Below are 11849 nucleotides of genomic sequence, written 5' to 3' on the forward strand. Positions count from 1 at the left end.
CAAACCAAATGTTAGGCTAGTAGCCATTGGGTTAATGATGTCCCTCTGTTCCAAACCAAATGTTAGGCTAGTAGCCATTGGGTTAATGATGTCCCTCTGTTCCAAACCAAATGTTAGGCTAGTAGCCATGGGTTAATGATGTCCCTCTGTTCCAAATGTTAGGCTAGTAGCCATGGGTTAATGATGTCCCTCTGTTCCAAATGTTAGGCTAGTAGCCGTGGGTTAATGATGTCCCTCTGTTCCAAACCAAATGTTAGGCTAGTAGCCATGGGTTAATGATGTCCCTCTGTTCCAAACCAAATGTTAGGCTAGTAGCCGTGGGTTAATGATGTCCCTCTGTTCCAAACCAAATGTTAGACTAGTAGCCGTGGGTTAATGATGTCCCTCTGTTCCAAACCAAATGTTAGACTAGTAGCCATGGGTTAATGATGTCCCTCTGTTCCAAACCAAATGTTAGGCTAGTAGCCATGGGTTAATGATGTCCCTCTGTTCCAAACCAAATGTTAGGCTAGTAGCCATGGGTTAATGATGTCCCTCTGTTCCAAACCAAATGTTAGGCTAGTAGCCATGGGTTAATGATGTCCCTCTGTTCCAAATGTTAGGCTAGTAGCCATGGGTTAATGATGCCCCTCTGTTCCAAATGTTAGGCTAGTAGCCATGGGTTAATGATGCCCCTCTGTTCCAAATGTTAGTCTAGTACCCATGGGTTAATGATGTCCCTCTGTTCCAAATGTTAGGCTAGTAGCCATGGGTTAATGATGCCCCTCTGTTCCAAATGTTAGGCTAGTAGCCATGGGTTAATGATGCCCCTCTGTTCCAAATGTTAGGCTAGTAGCCATGGGTTAATGATGTCCCTCTGTTCCAAATGTTAGGCTAGTAGCCATGGGTTAATGATGTCCCTCTGTTCCAAATGTTAGGCTAGTAGCCATGGGTTAATGATGTCCCTCTGTTCCAAACCAAATGTTAGGCTAGTAGCCATGGGTTAATGATGTCCCTCTGTTCCAAACCAAATGTTAGGCTAGTAGCCATGGGTTAATGATGTCCCTCTGTTCCAAATGTTAGGCTAGTAGCCATGGGTTAATGATGCCCCTCTGTTCCAAATGTTAGGCTAGTAGCCATGGGTTAATGATGTCCCTCTGTTCCAAATGTTAGGCTAGTAGCCATGGGTTAATGATGTCCCTCTGTTCCAAATGTTAGGCTAGTAGCCATGGGTTAATGATGTCCCTCTGTTCCAAACCAAATGTTAGACTAGTAGCCATGGGTTAATGATGTCCCTCTGTTCCAAACCAAATGTTAGGCTAGTAGCCATGGGTTAATGATGTCCCTCTGTTCCAAATGTTAGGCTAGTAGCCATGGGTTAATGATGTCCCTCTGTTCCAAATGTTAGGCTAGTAGCCATGGGTTAATGATGTCCCTCTGTTCCAAATGTTAGGCTAGTAGCCATGGGTTAATGATGTCCCTCTGTTCCAAACCAAATGTTAGGCTAGTAGCCATGGGTTAATGATGTCCCTCTGTTCCAAATGTTAGTCTAGTAGCCATGGGTTAATGATGTCCCTCTGTTCCAAACCAAATGTTAGGCTAGTAGCCATGGGTTAATGATGTCCCTCTGTTCCAAACCAAATGTTAGGCTAGTAGCCATGGGTTAATGATGTCCCTCTGTTCCAAACCAAATGTTAGGCTAGTAGCCATGGGTTAATGATGTCCCTCTGTTCCAAACCAAATGTTAGGCTAGTAGCCATGGGTTAATGATGCCCCTCTGTTCCAAATGTTAGGCTAGTAGCCATGGGTTAATGATGTCCCTCTGTTCCAAATGTTAGGCTAGTAGCCATGGGTTAATGATGTCCCTCTGTTCCAAACCAAATGTTAGGCTAGTAGCCATGGGTTAATGATGTCCCTCTGTTCCAAATGTTAGTCTAGTAGCCATGGGTTAATGATGTCCCTCTGTTCCAAACCAAATGTTAGGCTAGTAGCCATGGGTTAATGATGTCCCTCTGTTCCAAACCAAATGTTAGGCTAGTAGCCATGGGTTAATGATGTCCCTCCGTTCCAAACCAAATGTTAGTCTAGTAGCCATGGGTTAATGATGCCCCTCTGTTCCAAATGTTAGGCTAGTAGCCATGGGTTAATGATGTCCCTCTGTTCCAAATGTTAGGCTAGTAGCCATGGGTTAATGATGTCCCTCTGTTCCAAATGTTAGGCTAGTAGCCATGGGTTAATGATGTCCCTCTGTTCCAAATGTTAGTCTAGTAGCCACGGGTTAATGATGTCCCTCCGTTCCAAACCAAATGTTAGGCTAGTAGCCATGGGTTAATGATGCCCCTCTGTTCCAAATGTTAGGCTAGTAGCCATGGGTTAATGATGTCCCTCTGTTCCAAATGTTAGGCTAGTAGCCATGGGTTAATGATGCCCCTCTGTTCCAAATGTTAGGCTAGTAGCCATGGGTTAATGATGTCCCTCTGTTCCAAACCAAATGTTAGGCTAGTAGCCATGGGTTAATGATGCCCTCTGTTCCAAATGTTAGTCTAGTAGCCATGGGTTAATGATGTCCCTCTGTTCCAAACCAAATGTTAGGCTAGTAGCCAATGGGTTAATGATGTCCCTCTGTTCCAAACCAAATGTTAGGCTAGTAGCCATGGGTTAATGATGTCCCTCTGTTCCAAACCAAATGTTAGGCTAGTAGCCATGGGTTAATGATGTCCCTCTGTTCCAAACCAAATGTTAGGCTAGTAGCCATGGGTTAATGATGTCCCTCTGTTCCAAACCAAATGTTAGGCTAGTAGCCATGGGTTAATGATGTCCCTCTGTTCCAAATGTTAGGCTAGTAGCCATGGGTTAATGATGCCCTCTGTTCCAAATGTTAGTCTAGTAGCCATGGGTTAATGATGTCCCTCTGTTCCAAATGTTAGGCTAGTAGCCATGGGTTAATGATGTCCCTCTGTTCCAAATGTTAGTCTAGTAGCCATGGGTTAATGATGTCCCTCTGTTCCAAACCAAATGTTAGGCTAGTAGCCATGGGTTAATGATGCCCCTCTGTTCCAAATGTTAGGCTAGTAGCCATGGGTTAATGATGCCCCTCTGTTCCAAATGTTAGGCTAGTAGCCATGGGTTAATGATGCCCCTCTGTTCCAAATGTTAGTCTAGTAGCCATGGGTTAATGATGTCCCTCTGTTCCAAACCAAATGTTAGGCTAGTAGCCATAGGTTAATGATGCCCCTCTGTTCCAAATGTTAGGCTAGTAGCCATGGGTTAATGATGTCCCTCTGTTCCAAATGTTAGGCTAGTAGCCATGGGTTAATGATGCCCCTCTGTTCCAAATGTTAGGCTAGTAGCCATGGGTTAATGATGCCCCTCTGTTCCAAATGTTAGTCTAGTAGCCACGGGTTAATGATGTCCCTCTGTTTCAAATGTTAGACTAGTAGCCATGGGTTAATGATGTCCCTCTGTTCCAAACCAAATGTTAGACTAGTAGCCATGGGTTAATGATGTCCCTCTGTTCCAAACCAAATGTTAGGCTAGTAGCCATGGGTTAATGATGTCCCTCTGTTCCAAATGTTAGGCTAGTAGCCATGGGTTAATGATGCCCTCTGTTCCAAATGTTAGGCTAGTAGCCATGGGTTAATGATGCCCCTCTGTTCCAAATGTTAGGCTAGTAGCCATGGGTTAATGATGTCCCTCTGTTCCAAATGTTAGACTAGTAGCCATGGGTTAATGATGTCCCTCTGTTCCAAACCAAATGTTAGGCTAGTAGCCATGGTTAATGATGCCCCTCTGTTCCAAATGTTAGGCTAGTAGCCATGGGTTAATGATGTCCCTCTGTTCCAAACAAAATGTTAGGCTAGTAGCCATGGGTTAATGATGTCCCTCTGTTCCAAACCAAATGTTAGGCTAGTAGCCATGGGTTAATGATGACCCTTATATGCTTGTTCCAAACCAAATGTTAGTTTAGCCATAAATGGCCTGGCTGGGCTGTGGGACATGGATGATTCTGTTCCAAATGGCCTTGGGCTGTAGGACAGTGGAGTTAGTTTATAAATTACCTGGCTGGGCTGTGGGACAGTGGAATTAGTTTATAAATTACCTGGCTGGGCTGTGGGGCAGTGGAGATTAGTTTATAAATGGCCTGGCTGGGCTGTGGGACAGTGGAGATTAGTTTATAAATGGCCCTGGGCTGTGGGTCAGTGGAGATTAATTTATAAATTACCTGGCTGGGCTGTGGGACAGTGGAGATACAGTTGATAAATTACCTGGCTGGGCTGTGGGACAGTAGAGATTAGTTTATAAATGGCCTGGCTGGGCTGTGGGACAGTGGATCTTTCTAATTCAAATGGAACTGTTAACATGTATTACCAGTGGATTATTGCAAATGTGTATCAACCAATCAGCATTCAGGATCCAAACTACCCATTTTCTAATGAGGAATCTAGACTTGATTAAACCATAAGACATTTTTATCATGTGCAGGGTTAATTCATTCTGTTTTAACCAAATACTATGTTTGTCTTTGGCAGGAGCCATGGGTTAGACTCTCCCTCTGACACTAAATGTCCTACAGGGAATCGGCCCCAGAGACATCCAAACCAGCAAGACCCCACCACTGTTCCCAGTGTGGAAAGAGATTTATCCGGTTAGGGCACCTGAAACAACATAAGAGAACACATACAGGGGAGAAGCCTTATCACTGCTCCCAGTGTGGAAAGGGTTTTGGACAGTCAGGTTATCTAAAAGTGCATGAAAGAATACATACTGGAGAGAAGCCATATCAATGCTCACAGTGTGAAAATACATTTTTGTCATCAGGGTACCTGAAATCACATGAGAAAACACACTTAGTAGATGGCCTTTCCAATGCTCTCGGTGTGGAAAGGGGATTTATCCATTCATCGCATCTGATAGAGCATGAAAGAATACACACAGGAGAGAAGCCATTCCAATGCTCCCAGTGTGGAAAGAGTTTTACCCAGAGAGGGAAGCTGACAAATCATGAAATGTTAAGACATACAGGTGAGAAGCCTCATCACTGCTCTGGGTGTGGAAAGGGTTTTGGACAGTCAGGGCATTTAAAAGTGCATGAAAGAACACACACTGGAGAGAAGCCATATCAATGCTCCCAGTGTGAAAAGACATTTTTGTCATCAGGGTACCTGAAATCACATGAGAAAACACACTTAGTAGAGAGGCCTTTCCAATGCTCTCAGTGTGGAAAGGGATTTATCCAGTCATCGCATCTGAAAGACCATGAAAGAATACACACAGGAGAGAAGCCATTCCAATGCTCCCAGTGTGGAAATAGTTTTACCCAGAGAGGAAGCTGAAAGATCATGAAAGAACACATACAGGGGAGAAGCCTTATCACTGCTCTCAGTGTGGAAAGAGTTTTGGACAGTCAGGGCATTTAAAAGTGCATGAAAGAAGACACACTGGAGAGAAGCCGTTCAATGCTCCCAGTGTGAAAATAAATTTTCTCATCAGGGGACCTGAAATCACATGAGAGAACACACTTAGTAGAGGCCTTTCCAATGCTCTCGGTGTGGGAAAGGGATATATTCACTCATGGCATCTGAAAGAGCATATGAGAATACACACGAGAACAACCATTCCAGTGCTCTGTGTGGAAAGGGGTTTAACTGGGTAGTGAGCCTGAAAACGCATAAAATGACACACACAGGAGAGAAGCCTTTCCACTGCTCCCAGTGAGGAAAACGTTTTGTTCAGTTAGTGCACCTAAAAACACACGAGAGGACACACACATGAGTGTAGCCTCACCTTTGCACCCGGTGTAGAAAGGGTTTTCTTCAGTTAAGGGGCCTGAAAGAAAATGAGAGACACACGCGGGTAGAAGACGCCATTGGAGCAGGGCTTCATTCATTTCAAAACCAGTGTTTACATTACCTAGATATGAAAAAACAACCAGTTGAATAATGGAATGTATTAAGAATAATAAATATTACAATTATTTGGATGTATTTAAAATAGTTGTGAATGTACTTAGTAGTTTTTTTTTAAAGTAACAAACAACTTCACATGTACAGGTCTTATTTCACTGTTTAATCACAATATACAGCCCTCAACTCTACATTGGTGTCCCATCTGGTGTGGCTGCTTCTGCTCATCTGCTTCTTTCAGATTTTTTGACAAGCTTTCCAGTGTACCTGGCAGAGCAACTGGTGAGATGTTTAGTCAGTTCTCTTATTTTACCTTTAGTTAACCTTTTATTTTACCTTTATTTAACCTTTGATTTAACACATTCACTGTACCTGATTTGTACCTTGTCAGCTCGGGGGTTTGAACTTGCAACCTTCCCGGTTACTAGTCCAACGCTCTAACCACTAGGCTACCCTGCCGCCTATGATGTAGCTGTGCTGTGATGATTTCCTTCTCCTTGCACGCAATCTGTGGCAAGCATGTAGGAGCAGTATAGACCTAGTCTGTTCATTATATACATCTACATGATGTATTGTTATACTATGTAGGAGCAGTATAGACCTAGTCTGTTCATTATATACATCTACATGATGTATTGTTACACCATGTAGGAGCAGTATAGACCTAGTCTGTTCATTATATACATCTACATGATGTATTGTTACACCATGTAGGAGCAGTATAGACCTAGTCTGTTCATTATATACATCTACATGATGTATTGTTATAAATGTAGGAGCAGTATAGACCTAGTCTGTTCATTATATAATCTACATGATGTATTGTTAAATGTAGGAGCAGTATAGACCTAGTCTGTTCATTATATACATCCATGATGTATTGTTATACTATGTAGGAGCAGTATAGACCTAGTCTGTTCATTATATACATGATGTATTGTTATACTATGTAGGAGCAGTATAGACCTAGTCTGTTCATTATATACATCTACATGATGTATTGTTACACCATGTAGGAGCAGTATAGACCTAGTCTGTTCATTATATACATCTACATGATGTATTGTTACACCATGTAGGAGCAGTATAGACCTAGTCTGTTCATTATATACATCTACATGATGTATTGTTACACCATGTAGGAGCAGTATAGACCTAGTCTGTTCATTATATACATCTACATGATGTATTGTTACACCATGTAGGAGCAGTATAGACCTAGTCTGTTCATTATATACATCTACATGATGTATTGTTATACCATGTAGGAGCAGTATAGACCTAGTCTGTTCATTATATACATCTACATGATGCATTGTTACACCATGTAGGAGCAGTATAGACCTAGTCTGTTCATTATATACATCTACATGATGTATTGTTACACCATGTAGGAGCAGTATAGACCTAGTCTGTTCATTATATACATCTACATGATGTATTGTTACACCATGTAGGAGCAGTATAGACCTAGTCTGTTCATTATATACATCTACATGATGTATTGTTACACCATGTAGGAGCAGTATAGACCTAGTCTGTTCATTATATACATCTACATGATGTATTGTTACACCATGTAGGAGCAGTATAGACCTAGTCTGTTCATTATATACATCTACATGATGTATTGTTACACCATGTAGGAGCAGTATAGACCTAGTCTGTTCATTATATACATCTACATGATGTTACACCATGTGGAAGCAGTTACACTACATGATGTATGTTAGGAGCAGTATAGACCTAGTCTGTTCATTATATACATCTACATGATGTATTGTTACACCATGTAGGAGCAGTATAGACCTAGTCTGTTCATTATATACATCTACATGATGTATTGTTACACCATGTAGGAGCAGTATAGACCTAGTCTGTTCATTATATACATCTACATGATGTATTGTTACACCATGTAGGAGCAGTATAGACCTAGTCTGTTCATTATATACATCTACATGATGTATTGTTACACCATGTAGGAGCAGTATAGACCTAGTCTGTTCATTATATACATCTACATGATGTATTGTTACACCATGTAGGAGCAGTATAGACCTAGTCTGTTCATTATATACATCTACATGATGTATTGTTACACCATGTAGGAGCAGTATAGACCTAGTCTGTTCATTATATACATCTACATGATGTATTGTTAAATACCATGTAGGAGCAGTATAGACCTAGTCTGTTCATTATATACATCTACATGATGTAGAAGCAGTATAGACCTAGTCTTTCATTATACATCTACACCGTGTTACACCATGTAGGAGCAGTATAGACCTAGTCTGTTCATTATATACATCTACATGATGTATTGTTACACCATGTAGGAGCAGTATAGACCTAGTCTGTTCATTATATACATCTACATGATGTATTGTTACACCATGTAGGAGCAGTATAGACCTAGTCTGTTCATTATATACATCTACATGATGTATTGTTACACCATGTAGGAGCAGTTAGACCTAGTCTTTCATTATATACATCTACATGATGTATTGTTACACCATGGTGAGCAGTATAGACCTAGTCTGTTCATTATATACATCTACATGATGTATTGTTACACCATGTAGGAGCAGTATAGACCTAGTCTGTTCATTATATACATCTACATGATGTATTGTTACACCATGTAGGAGCAGTATAGACCTAGTCTGTTCATTATATACATCTACATGATGTATTGTTACACTATAGTAGTCTGAGCAGTATAGACCTAGTCTGTTCATTATATACATCTACATGATGTATTGTTACACCATGTAGGAGCAGTATAGACCTAGTCTGTTCATTATATACATCTACATGATGTATTGTTACACCATGTAGGAGCAGTATAGACCTAGTCTGTTCATTATATACATCTACATGATGTATTGTTACACCATGTAGGAGCAGTATAGACCTAGTCTGTTCATTATATACATCTACATGATGTATTGTTATACTATGTAGGAGCAGTATAGACCTAGTCTGTTCATTATATACATCTACATGATGTATTGTTACACCATGTAGGAGCAGTATAGACCTAGTCTGTTCATTATATACATCTACATGATGTATTGTTATACTATGTAGGAGCAGTATAGACCTAGTCTGTTCATTATATACATCTACATGATGTATTGTTACACCATGTAGGAGCAGTATAGACCTAGTCTGTTCATTATATACATCTACATGATGTATTGTTACACCATGTAGGAGCAGTATAGACCTAGTCTGTTCATTATATACATCTACATGATGTATTGTTACACCATGTAGGAGCAGTATAGACCTAGTCTGTTCATTATATACATCTACATGATGTATTGTTACACCATGTAGGAGCAGTATAGACCTAGTCTGTTCATTATATACATCTACATGATGTATTGTTACACCATGTAGGAGCAGTATAGACCTAGTCTGTTCATTATATACATCTACATGATGTATTGTTACACCATGTAGGAGCAGTATAGACCTAGTCTGTTCATTATATACATCTACATGATGTATTGTTACACCATGTAGGAGCAGTATAGACCTAGTCTGTTCATTATATACATCTACATGATGTATTGTTATACCATGTAGGAGCAGTATAGACCTAGTCTGTTCATTATATACATCTACATGATGTATTGTTACACCATGTAGGAGCAGTATAGACCTAGTCTGTTCATTATATACATCTACATGATGTATTGTTACACCATGTAGGAGCAGTATAGACCTAGTCTGTTCATTATATACATCTACATGATGTATTGTTACACCATGTAGGAGCAGTATAGACCTAGTCTGTTCATTATATACATCTACATGATGTATTGTTACACCATGTAGGAGCAGTATAGACCTAGTCTGTTCATTATATACATCTACATGATGTATTGTTACACCATGTAGGAGCAGTATAGACCTAGTCTGTTCATTATATACATCTACATGATGTATTGTTACACCATGTAGGAGCAGTATAGACCTAGTCTGTTCATTATATACATCTACATGATGTATTGTTACACCATGTAGGAGCAGTATAGACCTAGTCTGTTCATTATATACATCTACATGATGTATTGTTACACCATGTAGGAGCAGTATAGACCTAGTCTGTTCATTATATACATCTACATGATGTATTGTTACACCATGTAGGAGCAGTATAGACCTAGTCTGTTCATTATATACATGATGTATTGTTACACCATGTAGGAGCAGTATAGACCTAGTCTGTTCATTATATACATGATGTATTGTTACACTATGTAGGAGCAGTATAGACCTAGTCTGTTCATTATATACATCTACATGATGTATTGTTACACCATGTAGGAGCAGTATAGACCTAGTCTGTTCATTATATACATGATGTATTGTTACACCATGTAGGAGCAGTATAGACCCAGCTGCATATTGTGAGATGATCTGTTTGATTGATATCCTAAATGCAGATGTGTAGTATAGTAGCCTATGTTTTAAAAACGTGCTCATTAAAAATCTGTTCTGATAAACACATGCTTCTCTTTTGTACGTATCCATATAGCTTTTTAAATAAAAATACATGAAAAATATAAGTTTTGTCTGAAAATAAAAAATAAAATAAAGATTTTTACCACGTTTACGTGCTAGTCGGAACTAGGAAACTTGCGTTCAACTAATCAGCAAGTCAGAAATGTTTTGAGTTTCCTAGTTCAGCGCATTACCAATTTCAGTCGGTCGTAAATGGTGTGGCCAGTGTGACGTATAATCTAGTGGACGGGACGCTTCCTCAACGGTTACTTGTCGGTTACCTTGGTAACCAACATAGCCGAAACATTGAAGCTCTTAACCTTTTACTGCAAAGGGGCTAAATCAGGGTCACACAGAGTGATCCTTGGTCATCTCAAAACAAATATACTTTTCAAGAAAAGTATACATCTCACATACATGGTTTATGGGCAACAACAAAAAAAGAAGACACGTTTTGGGTTTGTTTATTACACTCTATATACATCACAGAAGAAATATAACAAAACTGTTTGACATAGAAACACCAGATTTTTGTCGGGATGTTTGAATGAGCCTTTATTTACAATGAAATTCTGAAATAAATTTCAATAAATAAATAATTGCAGCATAAATGACTGCAGGAAATGGCTACAGCGCTTTCTGTGTATATTTGCCGCTGTTCTCTCGGATTTGGCTGGTTGTCCCATTTAATGTCATATTTACTTTACTAGTTGCTAGCTGGCTTGCTTTGGTAGCCAGACACTAGACTATCAAAGATATTTATAACTAGCAACCCACTGGGCAAAGACGTCAATTCAACGTCTATTCCACTTTGGTTCAATTGTAATTTTCATTGAAATTACGTGTAAAGCCGAGACACTCCTTTTCGTATGATATGTTACGAATTTCTATTTGTTGTGGCTAACATTAGCTAGGCTAGGGTTTGGGTTTATAGGGTTAAGGTTAGGGTTAAGCTAACAGGGTTGATTCCTAACAGGGTTGATTCCTCAGATGGGGCCACAGTGTCTCCTGACCCCTCCTGTCTCAGCCTCCAGTATTTATGCTGCAGTGGTTTATGTGTCGGGGGGCTAGGGTCAGTTTGTTATATCTGGAGTACTTCTCCTGTCCTATTCGGTGTCCTGTGTGAATTTAAGTGTGCTCTCTCTAATTCTCTCTTTCTCTCTCCCGGAGGACCTGAGCCCTAGGACCATGCCTCAGGACTACCTGACATGATGACTCCTTGCTGTCCCCAGTCCATCTGGCCGTGCTGCTGCTCCAGTTTCAACTGTTCTGCCTTATTATTATTGGACCATGCTGGTCATTTATGAACATTTGAACATCTTGGCCATATTCTGTTATAATCTCCACCTGGCACAGCCAGAAGAGGACTGGCCACCCCACATAGCCTGGTTCCTCTCTAGGTTTCTTCCTAGGTTTTGGCCTTTCTAGGGAGTTTTTCCTAGC

At 40.2% G+C, this 11849-nt stretch overlaps 2 long non-coding RNA genes across 6 annotated transcripts in view; one reads left to right on the forward strand and one right to left on the reverse strand.

Annotated features, from left to right (window-relative positions):
- The window catches only part of LOC135560375 (uncharacterized), a 295196-nt gene that overhangs the window by 99031 nt on the left and 184316 nt on the right, over positions 1-11849 (reverse strand). The window lies entirely within an intron of this gene.
- Positions 1-11849, forward strand: part of LOC135560374 (uncharacterized) — a 300103-nt gene that overhangs the window by 55106 nt on the left and 233148 nt on the right. The gene's annotated exons all lie outside the window — the stretch shown is intronic.

This window comes from Oncorhynchus nerka, linkage group LG15, assembly GCF_034236695.1.
Source record: "Oncorhynchus nerka isolate Pitt River linkage group LG15, Oner_Uvic_2.0, whole genome shotgun sequence".
NCBI lineage: Eukaryota > Metazoa > Chordata > Actinopteri > Salmoniformes > Salmonidae > Oncorhynchus > Oncorhynchus nerka.